Genomic DNA, 18,443 nt, shown 5'->3' with positions numbered 1-18,443 from the left:
ATATCACTTGGGTGTATTTAGCTTCTGCAGTGGTTTTCAACCTTCCCCCCCCCCCCCCCAATTTGTAGACTACTAAGAATCTTCCAGTAGAAATGCAGGTGCTTGTATGATAACTCTGATGTCCTGCACCAGTAATGTGATGGTTTTGGTTTTTGCCTGCCTAATTGTTTTGAGTGCATCTCTTAGAAGTAGTTCATATAAAGGTTTACAGACCCCAAGATGAAAACAGTTGTTTTGTTTTACATGATGGGAAAATGAAAAAGGAATATTCTTAGGCTGTTGCTTACAGTAGAGAAAGCAGTATGTGCTAAGTGGTGATAAGTATATGTGATATATTCTGGCTAGCGTTGCCTGCAGGATTCGCAGCAAAACACATATTTGCCTTACTTTGTTCCCTGAGCGACAAAGGTCTATTAAGCAAAACCTATTTTTGAGAAACCACAAAAATCCTTCACTTTGATATAGCTCTTCAACCAAAACTTACAACATCAACATGCCTCATTCTATCTGGTCTCCTACAAAGCGAATACATCCTATCTTAACCCAGATGAGGACTAGGTTAAAGGGAGCATATTTAATGGGGTAAAAGGTGTACCGCCACTGAGAAGGATAGCAGCAAAAAGGCACTAGGCTGATGAGTGACTGGCTCTCTCGCTCTCAGCAGTAGCAATTTCTCTTTTCAGCCACTAACCATCCTGGATGCAGCCATATGAAAAGCCCACTGCTGAGGGGGAGTGAGTGTGACATTCTCTTCAGTGGGATTCAGAGCTAAATTAGCTCAGTCCTCCTCCCCCATTTCTTCTTTCGGGGATTGCTGTGCTGTGGCTGTATTAATGAGGCACTGGCCTCATACAGTATGTCTTTTTAGTTCCAAAGTTCAACTGAAGTTTGGTAAGGCTTACTGCAAACGTTTAGTTTTCTACAATTACAGGTTACAATTTTTAAAAAGAATTGCTTCTTTCATTCTACAGTGCATTGTCCTTGTTTCTGTCCTTTCTTTGTGGTAATGACACATGAAAAAATGACACATTTTATATAAAGAGATGCCTAGGCTTACAATTTCATGGTCTTCCACCCTGTTCCAGCCACGGGTGAGTTTACCCAAGTCAGAGGACATCTCTGGTGGTGTTAGTGGTAACTAGCTGTCATGGATATGGTGGTTTGCTGTATTCACAGAAAGTGAACTTACAGATAATAACCCTGCAAGTTTCTTGCATTATTTTCCCCTGTGAAATGTGGGGTGTGTATGAAAGATGACCCAGAACAGTGTTTCTCAAAGTGGTCTCTGGATTGGTGGTGGTTGGAGGGCTGGGTAGCACTCTGCTCTTTAGCTAAAATAAGTACCTGCTTCACACTGCTTTCTAAAGGAAACCGCCTTTGGTTTTATCACTGTTTTCTCTTTCAACTCTAAGATCCTGATTTTGTTTGGCGCTAGGGCTAGACAATAAGGAGGAGAGTACAAGAAATGCATGCATAGACAATTATGAAAAAGCATGCTTGCAGAAAGTGCTTGTTTCTAATTGCCATAAGCTGCAGGTGGGCTGATGGTTGAAGAATGAATAACTGCATGCCTTTTTAAATGACACACTTTAGAAGTGTTTGGATATTCCCTTTTTCAGTCGGTCACATGTCCTGATCCAGCAATGTGTTTTAGTTCTTTTGAAGCTTAGATGAGATTTTTAAATAAATAAAATTAGCATATGCTTCAACACTGTTCTCAAGCATAAGTTCTTTCCAACGTCCAGGCCCTAACTTTTAAAAAAGCAATTATTTCTAGAATCATTTCATGCATTCAGTATTCCTGTGTGCATTCAGCTGATGTGCCTCATGGTAGACACCCAAAACTCGGAGCGTGCGTGACATGGGTCATGCAGAAAATGATAGCTGAACTCTCAGATTTGTCGCATCTGACCCCCAGCAGCATGCCTTAGCCATGATCCCATCTCCCTCCACTGAAACTGGAGCATGCATGAGGTAGGAAGTAGAAATCTATGCTGGTTAACCATGCTGGTGATTTAAGTGATGAAGCTGATAGAAGAGCAGAAGCAGAAAAGTGCACTGAGGGGAGCAATTTTTAAGTACTTAATTACAAAGTGCCTGAATAAGTCTGGGTGCTTTCTGGAGCACAGATCAAGTGTTTTCCCCTCTGATAGGGTTAGGCCACTTTGGCTACTTGTGTCAAGTCCCTTCCAGACATGCTAGCACTTTGATTCCTTCTGCTTCCCAGAGGACTGTAATTACTGAAGTTACTGCCTCCCAAGTGTGCAATTATGTTCTCTGAAACCCAGTAACAAGCCCTTAGTCTGAAATGTCCCCTGCTTCCTGCATTAGCGTTCTTCTGATAGGGAGGTACCTTATCACACTTTGGTAAACTGCAGAGGATGTTTTGTCCTCCAGACAATTCACTGAATGTGAAGAGTCTTAGAGAGGGCACCAAAAAGAAGACATGAAGTAGATAAAATCAAAGTAAATGTGTAAGTATGCTTGATAAGTATTTTTTTAAATAAAAGCTTATATAAAAATCTGAGTATTTGTTGAGTTTGCCAGAAATAAGCAATGATAGACTTCTGAGGACCACAAGTTTGGGGTTGGCTGTTCGTTTTTATTTGTTTAACCCCTCTTAAAAAATGGTGATTCTAAATAAAAGATGTTGGAAGAAAACTATCCAAAGAGTCAGAGTGTCTGTGCTGGTGACAAAAATAAAATTCAAAGAGTTACCACCCCTTAAAGCCCCTTGTTTAGACTAGCCAAACACTCAGTTATGTCAGTCCGAATTTCAAGTTTCTGTGAAGGCAAAACTCGTTTTGTGAAGATTGTGTGTGCAAGACAGTAATATAATCTGCTTGCAAACTGGTTTTGAGCAGTAATCTTGACTATCCCACCACGCCAATGTTACTGTCACATCTGACAAATAATATTTCTCTTGTTTAAGGCACTCCAGCAGTAGAAATAAAACAACTCCTAGGCACGATCTTCCAACGCAGTCGCAAAAATTTGAGCTAAACCTTCCTTGTTGCCATGCACGCCTTCATGCTGTGCTCTAGGTGGGCATGGAGACTGTTTTATTCCTTCCCTCACTGCACCAGCCTTTAGGCTTTCAACCGTGCTTTCTCCCTGCTTCCCTTGTTTAGACTGAAAAACTTAATTTCTTTGATATTTCTTCTTAGGCCACATTTTCTAGCTCTCTGAATTTTTTCCTTGTTCTTTTCTGGGTGCTTTTCAGTATGTCTCTACCTCTCTCAAAGTGCAGTGCTCAAAAATGGACAGAGTGGTCTAGGTGACGCCTTGTCAGTGCTGAGGTGAGCAAAAGGATTTTATTCTTTTTGATGCTTTGTTATATCCTTTTTTTATGTATTACAATATAATATTTTCTTTTTTGTTTTCTTCAATAGCATGGCATTGGTGACTCATGTCCAGCTTGTGATCCCTTAGGGTCCCTCTCTGCAGAGTTCCTCATAGCCCTGCTTTATGGAGGTGATTATTCCTACTTAAATGTAGTGCTTTCAAATTCACTAAGGACAATGGCTATTGCTTTTTAAATGGGCTATTTCTCCAGTTTGCCACAAACGCTCTTCATTTAGGGCCTAGTTGTCAGAGTTGGGCCACAACCCAGAATGCATTCACCAGAGAAAAGCAACTGTCTGTGCTTGGACCATTGTTCCAGAAGAGGACTTGAAGTTCAGGAGATATTAACACTGTAGACGTTCAAGAAAGGTTAAAAAAAATAAAAGTAGGAATATTCTAAGGAAAACAAGGAGTATATAGTTTTAAAAGTAAAGTCCATTGCCTAAAATCTTTAAGTAGTAACTTTTCTCAATTCTACAAGTCATGGTAAGTTTCAAATAAGTTGAGTGCAAACAGTTAGGCTGGTTCCACACCAAGGATTAATAGCAATACCTTGAGGAAGAAAACAAAAAGTAAACTATGCAAAAAATTAAGGAAACAGTAACAAAACTTTGTTTAGTACATGCTTCTAATAAATTGTGACTTAGCTAATGAACATAAGGTGTCAAATGCAATGCTAGAAACTATACAATACAACCTTCGCTATTTTATGTTCCGAAATGACTTTCGTAATCACTGCTGCTCTCTGCCAGCATCTTAGTACAGGCTGGTGACATGTCTGAACTATGAAATCACTTATAAGAACTAACCTGGAAACATGTAGAAGTACTGCAGTTATACCAGCTGTTTTGGGCAGGGAAAAGTGATACATGCACAATATTCTAGATTACTGTTTCTTCAAAATGTGTTCCTATCCTAAGCATTGTTCATTAAAAGTGCTGGGAGCAAGACATGAAAAGAACAACATTATCTGGATTGTAGACAACTGCCTTCCAAACACAAGATTAAGTTTAACATTAAACTATAAACTTTTTTTGGGTATCCCTTCAGTTCTGTTACCCATAGCACTAGTTAACAGTTGTGTTTGAGAGGAATGGATGACCTGTCATTGCAAACAGAGTAAGTATTTTAGTTCTGAGTGTGCATGTTTCTGAACAGAACAGGGAGCACTACAATATTTATGCCAGTAGTCTGGCTATTCCTTAGTTAATTAAAAACATCTGCTCAAACTGGCATCTCTATTACTATACACGCAATAGAATACGGTATCTTTATTCTGCATCCTGTTGGTTTTCATGGGGCTTTCCATTTCCTACAAAGTATTTCTGTTAGTGATGATAACAGCTCCATTTAACTTGAATGTCCCTGTATGGATGAAAAGAATCTGGATTTGTGTAACAGAAGGTAAAAAATCTAATTTAGGCAAATATTTTAAAGTGTTGTTGAATATATTGAAAAACCATCCCACACCTAAAATGACAAATGCTTGTATAGGACATATCAGCACTCTGCTGTCATAATGCAATATGTTGTATGACATTATTGAATATCCAAGTTTGCTAGTGAAAAATGAAAAGAAAAATAGAATTGCTACTTCAAACCTTAGAGATGAATGTAATCATCATGAAATTCATTCAGGTGATGAAGTCTAAAACTATCCACATATTTTCCACTGTAAGATGTGATTTTTTGACTTGTAGCTTTGCAAAAAAGAAGGAATTATCATGCTGATTTTGTGCCTCAGGATGAATTGTAGTGGGATGAACTAAAATGGCTGGGTTGTTTCAGAGAAGGGGGTTAAGGAAAAATGTATGATTTTGTCACTATTAAAATCCTTACAGCAGTTTGACCATGAAAAACTGCAAAACTTTGGGAGAAGGGAGATGGGAAATGACAGTGAGGGGGAAGGCGCATGGTCATCCCACTATAAAAGACCTGTCCTCCTGGGAAAGTGCTCTGAGCAGACTAATGTGAAGAAAGAAATTGGTGGAGAGGAGACAGGTTGGAAGTGGCTGGTTGTTAGTGCTCACTCTCCAAAGCTGGGAAACAACCCCTGTGCCCACCATCTCTACGTTTTCCTCCTATCAGCCAACAGCTGTGACACTCACTGGCAAAATGTGTACCATCTTCTGCTAGTGGTCAGCCCAGAGACATTAGCAACTTGAAGCGCTTTCTTCTGCTCTGTTAGCTTGGTGAAAGAAGCTGGTGGTAACGATCCAATGGTATTAAGCCCGTGTGTGAAGGTAACGATACACGATGGATGTTCCTGGGGCTCTCCTTTGTGTTGTTTTTAAAAGGAAGAAGATTCTGCAAAATAACTGTATTGAGAGAAAAAAGCAGGTGTATGGTTGCTTGTGCAACCCTAAGATGGTGCTCAGGGTAGAAGTCAGAATTTTATAGAGAAGGGAGTAGTTATGTGTCAGACTTCTGCCTGCTTCGTTACAGAATGAAAGTGTATATAATGAAAGAGAAAAGAAAATAAAGACTTCAAGATTAGACATTTGCCTCTGGACCTTAAAATGAGTTTTAGCCCTTTTTCTGTCCTAATATCACTTATGAACTCTCTGAAGTCAGTTAAGTAAAGCCCTTGACCCTCTGTGTCATCTTCAGTGCTTTGCTTGAGAGTCCATCTTTGATTTGCAGAAGTGATAAGCTGCTTTGAAAAGCTGTTATCTGGGAGGTGTATTGTCTAAGTAAAAATAAAGTGCTGTGCATTGCTAAAACCTCTGACAACTAAGGCTGTGCTCTTCTTAAGCTGGGAACCTGCAATTACTAGATACTGGTGAGTGTCTTCTTTCTGTCTTCAAAATGAGAACAATGCTGCAAGCCCACAGAGGGTTGGGGCAGAGGCCTTCACTGGGCTTTGGAAGAGGTCTACAGTGATGAACACCACTGAAAAAGACCATGAGGGAGTGAGCAATTCTAACACGCAGTGGGCAAAGAAGTATTAATTGGAAAAAATAATAGGATCTGTCTGTTCAGTGAGCATGGTCTCTTTGACCAATAATTGTAGCAGGGTCCCATGGGAAAAATAACAAAGCGTGGTCCAATGAAAGACTGTACGAAAAAGGCAGTGTGCAAAGGAGCCAAATGCAAGTTGTATGACAGTTTTAAGCTTGTCGTTTTCTAACTTTTGATTGTTTGTAAGAAGTGAACAATATGTTGATTTGTTGATGTAGTGTTTATAGAGTGGTTTTGAGCATGCAGGGCTTGCAGGGTCTTTTTTGTACGCTCTTCATATATATGTGTGCATACAAACCAAGAGACTACTTACCTTCCCAAATAAGTCTAAAAATGTTGCTTGTTTAACCAGTGCATTTTTACAATGTGATCATTTTTTCAGGTACAGCAGCAAAACCCAATTATGCTGAAAGCTACTGTCCTGAGATTAGGAAGATTGTGATTCACAAGAAATATTTTCAGTTCCAATGTATTTCCTTTGGAATCTGCACTTTGGGTGTTTACAGTTGTTTATTTTACATTTCTAGGCAACAGAAACCTACTTTACTCAATGTCAGAGAATAAATTAAGTCATACTTCAGTGTGTCACTTCTAATCTGGAGATCGTTCTGAAGATATTTTTAATGACTTTGCATCTAGAAATATCAGCCTGATAATTTGTCTAAACTCCTTGAATACCATTTCTTACAGTTACACTTATTTAAGGAAATTTATGGTTTAAATTGCAACTTCACTGTACGTAAAATGTGTTTCTTAAAAGTCTCCTTTCTTATCATCATTTACATGTATAAATATTAATATCTCATTTTATGACATTACTGTTGTCTTATTTAGGATCCTGGAAAAAACTAATTTGATTCAGAAAGAACATCTATTATTTTTATTGAACTAGCAGGCTACTATTTTTAAATTATATTGAAATTTATCAGAGATACACAATTGTCCTATCTAATTCTGTCTTATCCACAGACCTGGTGGACTGCTGTTTGACTTACTTTGTCACCATTAGCTATCAAATGCAGGGGAGAGGACTTCCTCTAACCTTTGTGCTGCTTTGTCTCTAGTGCCTTTCCCAAATTCTGATCCCAGTGCGCAATGTATAAAAGCAGCCTCTGTTGCTCTCCTGTTTGTAGGAGACCTAGAAAAAGCTTTGGGAGACTGTGAACTGTTATGCCCTATGAAGCCTCTCCTGTCATGGTTTCACTCAATTTCTCTTCCCCCTTTCCCTTTTTGTCCTGAGGATATGCTGCCCTTGCACTATGACTATGTTGTCTTTTTGCCTCCTGTTTTACTCCAGGGCTCTGATCTTCTTATTATCAATACTGTGCATGCACTAAACTTGGCTCCCTTACAGAACAAGATGATTTCTAACAGGGCATACCTGAATACCAAAGCCTGGAGGGTTTTAAGCCCGAGCCTCCTGCAAGCCAGTAGTAATGACACAAGGCAGCACCATGTCTGTCCCCCTCCAAGAGCAGCCTTTGTATCTTCAAGTTCTTACACCCTCATGCCATAGCACAGTCATGTAATACAAGTGTCATGGTATAAAAACATTACTCTGGTAGGCTAGGACATGGCTTTTCATGTTCTTAGCTTTTACCTGGAAAAACATGTGATAAGAATAATATATAGTAACTATGTCCTGGTGCCACAAAGGCTACTAGCCTGGGGGAGAACATCAGAGAGGGCATTGTAGGCTCGAATCAAAGATTGCTTTCGCCCTGGGTCATGGCTCCAGCATTGCCCGCTATAAAAAACTGGCAAAGAAACTGACCCTGCAGGTGCTAAGTCTGGCACCATTCACAGCGATGTCTGCGGTCAGGTATGCAGGGGCTCCATGGGAAGCACAAAGGAGATAGGCCTGTGGCTCAAACTTGGAGAACTTGTTGACTTCAGCTCTTGTGCTGACCATGAAACTGTGAGTAAAATGAGTTGCTATGATGAATTGTGCCTTCCTAGAGCATCATCTCATTCCAGCTATTGTCCTGTAAGCAATTCTCAGTATGGCTACCTTTATGTCTGTTCTCAACTCTGCCAAATAAATGGGTGATAAGAACTAAGGGGCAGAAAAGTGTCCCACGTGTATGCCTACGGCAAAGTGTACGAATGAAGTGCAGGTAGCACTTCCCTCAGGAACTTTCCTGGTCTACAACATTTTCTCCTGACCTTTCAGGAACTCCCTGGCCATGCAGCAATTTTCCATGGATTTCTTTCCACAAATTTAGTTAGTTATTGTCAAATTATTTGTTTGCTCCAGAGGATGCAAAGTCTGAGCAGCATGCATACAAGACTATCTACAACAGCTGGTTTGGTGGCCAGGTTTCTTTTGCTGGTGTGCTACAGAGACAATTTCAATGTAGCTTCAGGTGCCTATTCTACAATTGTAATGTTTTCTTTTTCTAGATGAAGATTAAATTCTATGTGTCTACTCCTTCTGTGTGGAAAATGACATGTTCCCATGTAGGAATATCTTAAACTGGAATGGGAATTCCTGCTTTCCCTTAAGTGGCCTCCACATTAATCTGCATTCAACCTCTGCTGGCAATTTTTAACTGAGGTACTACACTTTCTACCCCTGTAGAAGTTTAATATGTTTCCCTTGGGCTTCTTACATGCTGCTGAACATTGGCTTGCCATCCCTGCTCTTACACTCTTACTGGTGCTTTTGGTTTTGTAAAGGAGTTACCACAGGGCAAGCAAGGTCAAAACTGTCACTGCTCCAAATGAAAAACAGAATTTCAAATCAAGGGGGAGATTAACTTTGTGAATCTTTCCTTTAAAAAGCAACACTAACTGTTTCTCAGTAATAAAAATCACCTCTGTAACTGTAAGAAGTAAGAAAAAATTATTACAAAGATTTAATAAGACCACTTCTGAACTGTGCATGCGTTTGGAATGAGATGTTCAAAGTGTGTTTCAAATTCATCTTCATTATGCCTCTAAACTTGTAAGATGATAAAAAATAGTATTTCTCTTTAGTAGGAGTGGGTGGTGTTATCTATTAATGTAAGTTTGAAGTCACACAGTAACATTTAAAGTCTATTTATAAGTGAAAGACTAACAAGCAGATGAGTGAATATAGGTCAGAGAGGGGAATTAAAGAGAATGGGAATAATTAATAACACCTCTGGCTACATGGGCTGGTAAGACACCACTGCTACTAGGGGAAGAGGATCAGAAAAATAACCTGGTGTCTAAGTAAACTGTGGATTCTTGCAGCAGAACAAAATACCAAACATTATGACTGTGCTTTACAGCACTGCGGGCTCCCTGAGAAGCTTTGTGTTTCATCCCAGAGGCAGGCATAGTGTACTTATTATTCAAATAGCTACCACTTATCCTTGATAATGCTTTCAAGGCATACCTGACTGAACTGTAAAAAACCTATATCTGGTCAAGTGCCGTTTTAGTATGCACGGACGCTGGCTTGCAAACCACCATAGATTGTTTCCATAAACTACAATTTAACTGTCAAGATTTAATTAAGAAATACATCTGAGCCTTTGGAATAAACAGAATAGTCAGGGGTGTTGGACAAGTGGGCTGTGTGACATGGCAGGGGCTTAAAAATTTCTGCACTGGCAGAGTTGCCTTCCCAGAAGTGAACAGGGGCAGGATTGCTTAAAAAACAAGCCACCAAACCCAAAAGCATCCACCTTACCTATAATGCACATAATAGTTTTACATCATTCTCATCATCATCAGTCACACTATGTGCTTGGTTTTTGATTGTATCGACCTGTGCATTGCAGTCTTGAAAATCCCAGGAAAAGGACACATTTTATAGCACTATAAAATCATCATTTTCCTGTACACTTTTCTGCTATTATACAAAGATTATTACATTCCCTGAAAATACGTAACAGTTTTAATTTGACATAGGATTTTTTTTTCCCTGTTCAAGCAAGCTGTCTGTCAGGCAGCAGGAGATAAAGAGAATGTTTATTTTTAAATTGTAATGATTTTAAATAATATTTGTATAAATGTACATATACGTATAAGTATTATTTTTTAAAAAACAAACTACTAAAGCTGACATAAATGTCAATTTTAAATAAAATTCGGAAATAGTGAAGCCTAAAGGACAGCTTGACATCATTCATGGACATAAACTAATATAAATCAAGAAATATTTCTGCTGTAAACCTCATGTGTTAAAACTAATCAGTATTTACTGTATTATGTCTGAATATAATAAGGAGGGTGCATTATCCGTTTCAGTAATGCAAAGCTAATTTTAGCTGTCAAAAGGCTGGAGTCAAAGACCTATGAAAGAATATCTTCCCTGAGTGAAATCTGAAGGGACATTTTAATTTGTTTCTGTTCCATTACTTCTGAATAAATTGTTTTGAAGCAAATAATGAATTCATGTAAGTGCTGGTCTTCAGATCTGGTCCTAAACATTCTAAAAGCTTTCTTAAGAAAGCGCCTTTTTTTTTTTTTTTAAGTATAACCAAATAAGGTTTTTTTTCAGTGTTATAATGTCTGTGTGAAGGTAGTCCAAGCAAGAGTTTTCATAATTCAAGTTATCTTATGTAAAATCCATATAGTTGTGACAGACTTGTTTAAAATTTTAAATATGTATTTTATATGCAGTCTTCAGGGCTGTAACTGTATTGGCTGGTCTCAGATGTTTATCACATGGAGAGATGAATGTTAAACTTGGATAAAGTTTATGAATTTTAAGTTCTCCTACTAAAGTGATTATCTGAAGGTAAGTCATTTAATTTAGAACTGTTTAGAGATGAAATGTGCAAGCAAAATCCTCTCCTCTGTTTTTTTCTGTCAATATAATGCATATTCAGTTTATGAGGCCCAAAGTAACAAATTTGTCCTTTAGCTATGCAAGATAAATTACAGAGAAATTCCACTGGAAGTAGTGGAAGTACCTGCAAGCATGTTTTTAATAACAAAGGACATGTCCTATTACAGAATTCATGAGACACTGACTATGAAGTTATTAAAATTGCAGTATTCATTGCCACAGGATGCTGCAGCAGTCAACAATAAAAGTAGATTGAAAACAGATGGTAGGAATTCATGGATAAAGATCCAACAACACTGTTCTTGAACATGATGACTCTTCCTGAGATGGAAGTTACATGTACTGTTAAGCTGTTTTGAGTAGGACTGTCCTGATGTGACCGTGTTTAGAGGCTGTCACAAAGGTCTGACCCAGTACCAGCATGTTTTTTGCACCTCACTGAAAAGAACCCGTGTAGTGACATGGAAGATCTTATTTCTGGTGGTTCATAGCTGTGAAATGTAAAGGACTTAACAGGGACAATGTTCTGTTTAGTGTCGTGGGATGCTTATATTCAAGCTGGAAAGCTTTTGCCAGATTGTTAATTGACTGAAAGAATGCTTCTAGCCCTGGAGAACCAGGTAGAAAACTTTTCTTCTCTCTTGTTGATTTGTTCTGCAACAAATGGTGCGGCTTGTGATGGTGAAAGACTGAATCCAGCAGCATTGTCTTAATTATGGAAATTGAGAACTGAATAGTATGCAGTTGAGAACTGAAAAGTATCACCTGCAAGTTGTAATCACACAACTGTGACAAAAATAGCAGCTTCCCATTTAGCCATGGTTTCTGTGCTGTGGTTAGCCAGAGGCCTCAGTCATTTCCATTCATCAGCATCATCATTTGTTTCACTTGCTTCTGCTTTAAGCTTTGCCTTTCTTCAGTTGAGAATAAGTGAGAGTTCTGCTGTACCAGAGCTCATACCACACTGAGGTATAAAAGCTGTCACTTAACATGGGTCATTTTGTGTGTGCATCTCACGAGTGAATAACTGCATGAGAGATACAAGAGTCAGCAAGTTAGCCCAGCAATTCAAAGTACAAAAAGCCTCTAGTTAGCTTGATTTCCTTAGGTTTTCTTCTATAAGTCTTGGGTTTTCATAGTTAGATCCTAAGATAAGCTCAGGAACATGGATTCTTCCATGTTTTCCACAAAATTACAACTTCGCTTCTATAGGATAAACTGCTAAACTTTGCCACTAGCTCTTTCTGCCACTGAAATATCTAAGATACCAAGAAATGTTCTTCCAATATTTTGCAGATCAGAAGGCTAATTTGTTTGAAACAGGCATGGCTATACTCTGTGCTTCTGCTAGGCTGTGCACCTTTGTGTTTACAACACAAGTGACTGTAATCCAGCCACCCAGAACAGGCAACAGCAGCGAAGCGCCAAACCCCCAAACACAAAGTCTCCCTTGGCCTTGGCCGCCTCTTCTAGAGGCTGCAAATAAAAATGCAGAGAGTGCAGGGTTCCTTCAAATCCATGCAAAGTTTTCCGTTGTTTTTTTTTTTGCCCCCTCTGCTTTCCAATAGGGAGAGAACCTGATGAAGGTGCAAAGCTGCCATTCTTGATAGAAAAATGCTGTTCATATCTCCTAGTGATTGCCTTTCAAAATCTAGGCAGGATAGATCATACATGAGGACTACTGTTTGATTTTTTCCAGGGACAACTTGCTAACAGCTTGCAAGAACTTCACCTTTCCCACGTATCTCTGGTCAGTCTGTCGTTGCAATTGGAAAAATCCTTTAGAACTACTAGGGTGGAAGGACAGGGGAAAGCTGGAAAGGTTGGAAAACAGGTATCACTCTGGAAACTGAAGTCCCGCTCTGGTGATCAGGGGTCCGAAGTGAGGCAAAAAAGAGAAACCACTCAAACAGGGACAAGGATTTTGCATGTGCATTTTTAATCATGCTTATCACACCTGCAACCACTGAAGATTTCTGGTAATGCAGTGTAATGCAAATGCAGGCTGAAACCACAGCTTGCTGTCAGCAAAGAGGACTGTGCTGGCCCGTCTGCTTTTCAGACTGATGTGAGGTTGTTCTTAGTCATGCTGTTGTCAAAGGGTTTGAAGCCACACTTAACCAGCTGCAAGTCATTATGTACGACCTGAAGACAACTGGGTACAGGAACATATGTATGTTATGTATAGGCTAAAACAGTTGCCTGTGGAAATATTTTTAGGGATGCAAGTTTACAACTGAAGGTGCATTTGATGGAAGGCAGATGTAAACTATTAAATCCCTACACATGCAGACCTCAATTGCCTGGCATAATTTCAGTTTCTGAAGGACTTTAGTTAAACTGTTGCAATTTGTCTACCTAAGCAGGACCACAATTATTTTCAAAACCAGTTTTTCCCAAGCCTTCATTTTGCCTATTTATACTGAAAGCTCTTTAGCAAAAGGACCATTTACTGTTGTATGTTTGGGCAGTACAAGATGGGTTTCTAGGCACTACTGCAATAACACAATTATGAACAAATAACCACTCCAGGATAATTCTACACAATGTAGCGGATAGACCTTCATATTCATGCTTTTGTACCTCAGATACAGTCATGGCTTATGCAGTGCAGCAATTAATTAAGCTACTGGTTACAGTCACTGAGTTACAGGGGCATGCTGAGGGCCTGATCCTATGTACAACGTATGTCTGTAGCCTCCAACTCATGCAACAGTTTTATCCTTTTGAAACATAAATTGCAAGTGTCAAAGGTTGGGGCTTATGTTTGTGTGTCTTAAAAGCAGCAAGGGAGAAAGACAAGAAAAAATTCCAGAAACAGCAACATCTCTGCACTTGTGAGCAAGAGCAGCAAAACTGTCAAGTTTTGCCCTTTCTTCTTATGGGTCAGTTCAAAATCCATCTTCCTGAGCAGCATCTCAGCGTCTGACCATCAGCGTTGTTGCCAAATGGTCAGTTTCTGTTATTTTAACTACCTGCCTGAATCCAAGCCAGGTTTCTCACCTGCTTCCTTATTTTGTCTAATGGATCAGTGCAATAACTGCTAATTACTAAACTCTAGAAATCATTTTATGGAGACAATGACCAAGATGACTGAAGACATGAAGTTCAAATACAGGTTTAATGTCTCCTCCTGGTCAAACGTAGATTTTTGTATTTTAGGGTTGCCTTTTTGTAAGTTGCAATAACAAAATGTAAACTGCTTAATGATGCAATTTGTCTTAATTATATTTTAAGCAGCCAATTTCTGTTTCGGTTTGGTTCTCTCCCCCCCCCCCCCCCCCCCCCCGCTAGTGTTTTAGATACAGTTAAAGGCATACTGTGTGTGTTTGTCCAGCTTAGCAGTATATGTATTTGTAATTTTAAAACAAATCCTGTTCCAAAGTGAAGGAAATACTATACTCATAACTGACCTCAGAGAACTGGACATTTGTTTGCCTGGTCAAGTAAATAGCAAGTACCTTTGTGATCTTAACAAGTACAGAATTAAATCTACATTTCCAGCTTGATGCAGGGATAGGCAGAGATCTGATTAAGACTGTCTGAAAATTTCCATTCCAAAGCCCTGTTTTCAGGGCTGTTTTCTCTACTGTTCTCTACTCTCTAAGCTAATCTTAACCAGCTGGTTGACATTTTCAGTCTGCCTTGGGTTATTTTTTTTAAGAGTAGGAAAAGAAGGAAGAAATATTTCCAGGAAATATATGCTAGAAAATTTTCCAGGAGCCATTTTTCCAGAGGCAGACATAGAAAAGTTAAGTCATTTTGCCAATGATGTAAAACATCCGTGAATATTTTTCTTGACTGAGAAATTCTAGCAGACTTTTATGACCTTGACATTTGACATGGGATAACCTTGCTGGTGAAACACACGGCCTTGACATCTTTGTGAAAGCTCAATTAAATTCGAGTTACTGAAAAAAAAAAAAATCACAATGTGTACAGGCTTAGTACAGACTTTATAGATTTTTGACAACTAAATTCTGCAAAGAATACCAGTGCTAAGTTCCTGTTTACTCATAGGAAGAATACAAGGCAGTGTATTTTTACCCCATTTCCAGACCATCGGCAGTCTCTTAGGTGCTCCATCATCTCTAGCATGTCAGCAGTGTGACTCTGAAGTATCCTGCTTTGTCAAACAACTCTTTATTAGCAGATTAAACTTTGTGAGCTGCTCTGGATTACAGCCATATCAAGAAATCCTGTATTTAGAATAAGTAATATTTTCAATTGGTTGCCTTGCATTTTTCCTCTATAGAGAGATATTGATCTTTCTTTCCAAGGACCTGAAAGATCCCAGGGGAGAAATTTCTAATGATAAGCTCAATTAAAAACCAACACACTCTTTCAGGACAACACTTACATACAAGCTTTGATTTTTATGGGTTATAGCCCTTCTTAGCTCTCATGAGACACAGGGCTTACCTTTTTAAAAACTCTGCAGCAAGGACTCCTAAAGCATGCAACAGCTGTCACCCAGAAGAACCCATGGAAATTGCTACTTGCCAAAGTAAAGTTTACGAATTTTTCTTGAACAGATCATGCTACCTGTTCCCCTGCACTAGGGAGATTGCAAAAGAGATTTGCTTATGTTGATTTACCCTATGAACTTAAACTTCCTTTTCTCTCTTTTTCTTTCTTTTCTTTTTCTTCACTATGTTGCTGGTAAACTACCATTCTTCCTGGAGTTACCCACTCCTACTAAGTGAGAAAGTTTCATGGACCTGTTTATATAAAGGAAAATGAAACTCTCCCGTTTTCTAAGTTTTCCAGCTACTGTTGGTGGGATTCGTCTCGCCTGCTTTTAGGTGTCTGCCTAAGGTAAAAGCAACATGATGCTTTTATCTGTGCTAGACAGGTGCCTTTGGCACCTTAGGCACTGTTTATGAGCAAAGGAGTGAAGTAAATACTGGGGTAAGATTGTGCTGACCTATTTAGACCAGATGACTGGCACCTTACCAGTGGCTGTTTCTCTCCATTACTGCAAAAGGAGGCCTGGAGTGGTTGGTTCTGGTACAGATGTCTATCTTTGGTCAGATCAATCCTACCCTAAATTTGCAGGTACTAAGTGTTTAAGCTTTGACTGAGAACAATAAGGGATGTATGACAATTTTCTGCTGGGAAATTTGTGTTATTGAGATAGTCAGCAGGAATAGATTCTAATACAGCATCGTCCTGATGTTTAGTATCCTAAGAATCCCACATTTTGGAAAGGGAAAGAGATGTCTCTTTTCTGAAGTAGATTGCAGTGCAACAGAAAAGATCTTTATTACTATATCTTAGGTCTTGAATAAAGGTGCTGACATCATGCTTAGGTGATGACAATACCGTGTTCAAAACAGGACACAAACTTATCAAACATATTGTAGTTACCATCATTTTTAGAAACACATTTTGAAAGTCTGAACAATTTTTCCCCCCGTTATTATAAATGTATGCATTTACTGAAATAGCGGTAACTTGCCTTCCCTTAGCTCAAGTGTAAATGACCCTATTCATTTGTAGCTAAAATTATCCTCCCCAGAGTACACCAACTTCAGTAGAATTACAACTTGCATGATTTCAGCTGATAGAGTCTACTGCAGCTATAACCTAAAGAAGTAACATATTTCTTGCAATACATGATAAAAGAAGCACTTGGTAGAGGTCAGCTTTTCAGATGTCTTGTAGAAATGTCATTAAGTACAATCTTCTGATAGGTCCTCTTCTTCTGCCTCAGTGTCTGTACCAATTGTCTGGAATTTCTGATTGAAGTGCAGCATCTCAGTGACTTTGTTAACTTCATGTTAGAAGGTTCCAGTATAATTAAAATAACCTCAAAGTCAAATTTAGCAGGTAGGAATTTTGATAAAACTCTGAATGAACTCTATTGTATGAAAGTAAAACAATTTTTAAATTATCAGTCCTTCTGAATGTAGCTAAGGCTGCTAAGGTTTGAGTGAATGTCAGGGAAAGTCCTAAATATTTGAACAAAAAGTCCTCCTAAAGCTATTATTTTATATTAATGGGGGCAAATACTATGACAAAATGAAACCCTTCTGTAAGCAAGGCCTATCTGCATTTAAGCTTTCCATTTTAAATCCTAACTTTTGTCTACCATGATGAGTCCTTGTTAAGCTGTCAAAAGACTGGGTCAGTGCATATGTTAAAAGAGTGCAGGTACAGTCATCAGAGAAGAAACCAGATGGCCAAAAAGCTGGAATGAACTCTAGTTCAGTGCTGAGGAAAAACATACACCTACCAGCATTGTTGCTGTCTACAAACTCCAGAAATTGTTTTAGTTGAGCCATCTACAAATAGGGAAATGTTAATATTTATATGGTGACTTTCTGTATGAACATCTATGTAGCTAGCTTTCAGTTGACAGACTGCTATAAAACAAAAAGATGGCCCGCAGGCAAGTAACAGTGGTCAAATCCAAAAATCAGTTAAAAAAAAAAAAAGCTGCATATTAGATATGAATCAGTTACACAGTGAGGTGATAAGCTTATGTCTCTGTCCTGCTGGAGGTGCTTGTACAGGGAAGCTAAGTACTTCAAGACCTTGAGGTTTCAGAGCATACTTGCTCTGTTTACATGGGCAGCGATATGGAGCTTGATAGGCTGGCACTTAAAATCTGCATTGTATTTCCCTTTGGGAAGAACTAAGGTACCAGAGAGTCTTCTTGCATATTTTAGAAGATTCTATGAGCCCAAATGATTTTCTGACTTCATATGCATCCAGGATGCATTATCCTGGATCCCAGCCTTACAGAGATCACTGCAACCTCTGCGGCATTGCAAAGGTCTCTGGATCGAGGTGGCTGCCAGGAGACTGAGCAATAAAGAACACACCAGCTCTGAAGAGCTAAGGGTTGAGTTACATGGAGCACTGCAGGGGTTAAACTCCATGGCACATCCTCAGCTGAGGTGCAGATGAACTCATATCATGTGAGTTTGTTAGTCAGCATGAGCCTGCAGGATGCTCTAACCACTATTCGTTAAACTTCAGGATTTTCAGTAAACTGCAGTCAGTTGCATTGTATTGAGCTGAGAAAAAAAGCCTGCGAGATCCAAAACTAAAAGTAAAACCAAATATCATTTGGACAGCTTAGTGTCTGATGTGTGTCCCAGTGAAGGCATTATTTAGCACGCATTCTGATGGACCACCTTAGCCTAAGTGACATTGATTACCCTGTAAGATCACAAAGAAAAAAAAAGTTTGGAGTACATTCAAAGACAAATAGATGGTGAATATTTACGTGGATTACAAAAGAGGAAGTGGCATAATATAAGCCTACCAGATGTTGAAAGACGCTAGTGCTTAATGCATTGGAGAAAAGATGCAAGAATAGCTTGTCCTTTTGGAATACTGCTGCGGCAATGTATTCCAAGGA

Source organism: Gymnogyps californianus, chromosome 1 (genome assembly GCF_018139145.2).
Source record: "Gymnogyps californianus isolate 813 chromosome 1, ASM1813914v2, whole genome shotgun sequence".
Classification (NCBI taxonomy): Eukaryota; Metazoa; Chordata; class Aves; order Accipitriformes; family Cathartidae; genus Gymnogyps; species Gymnogyps californianus.
The sequence above is the reverse complement of the archived record's forward strand: the minus strand, read 5'-3'. Positions refer to the sequence as shown.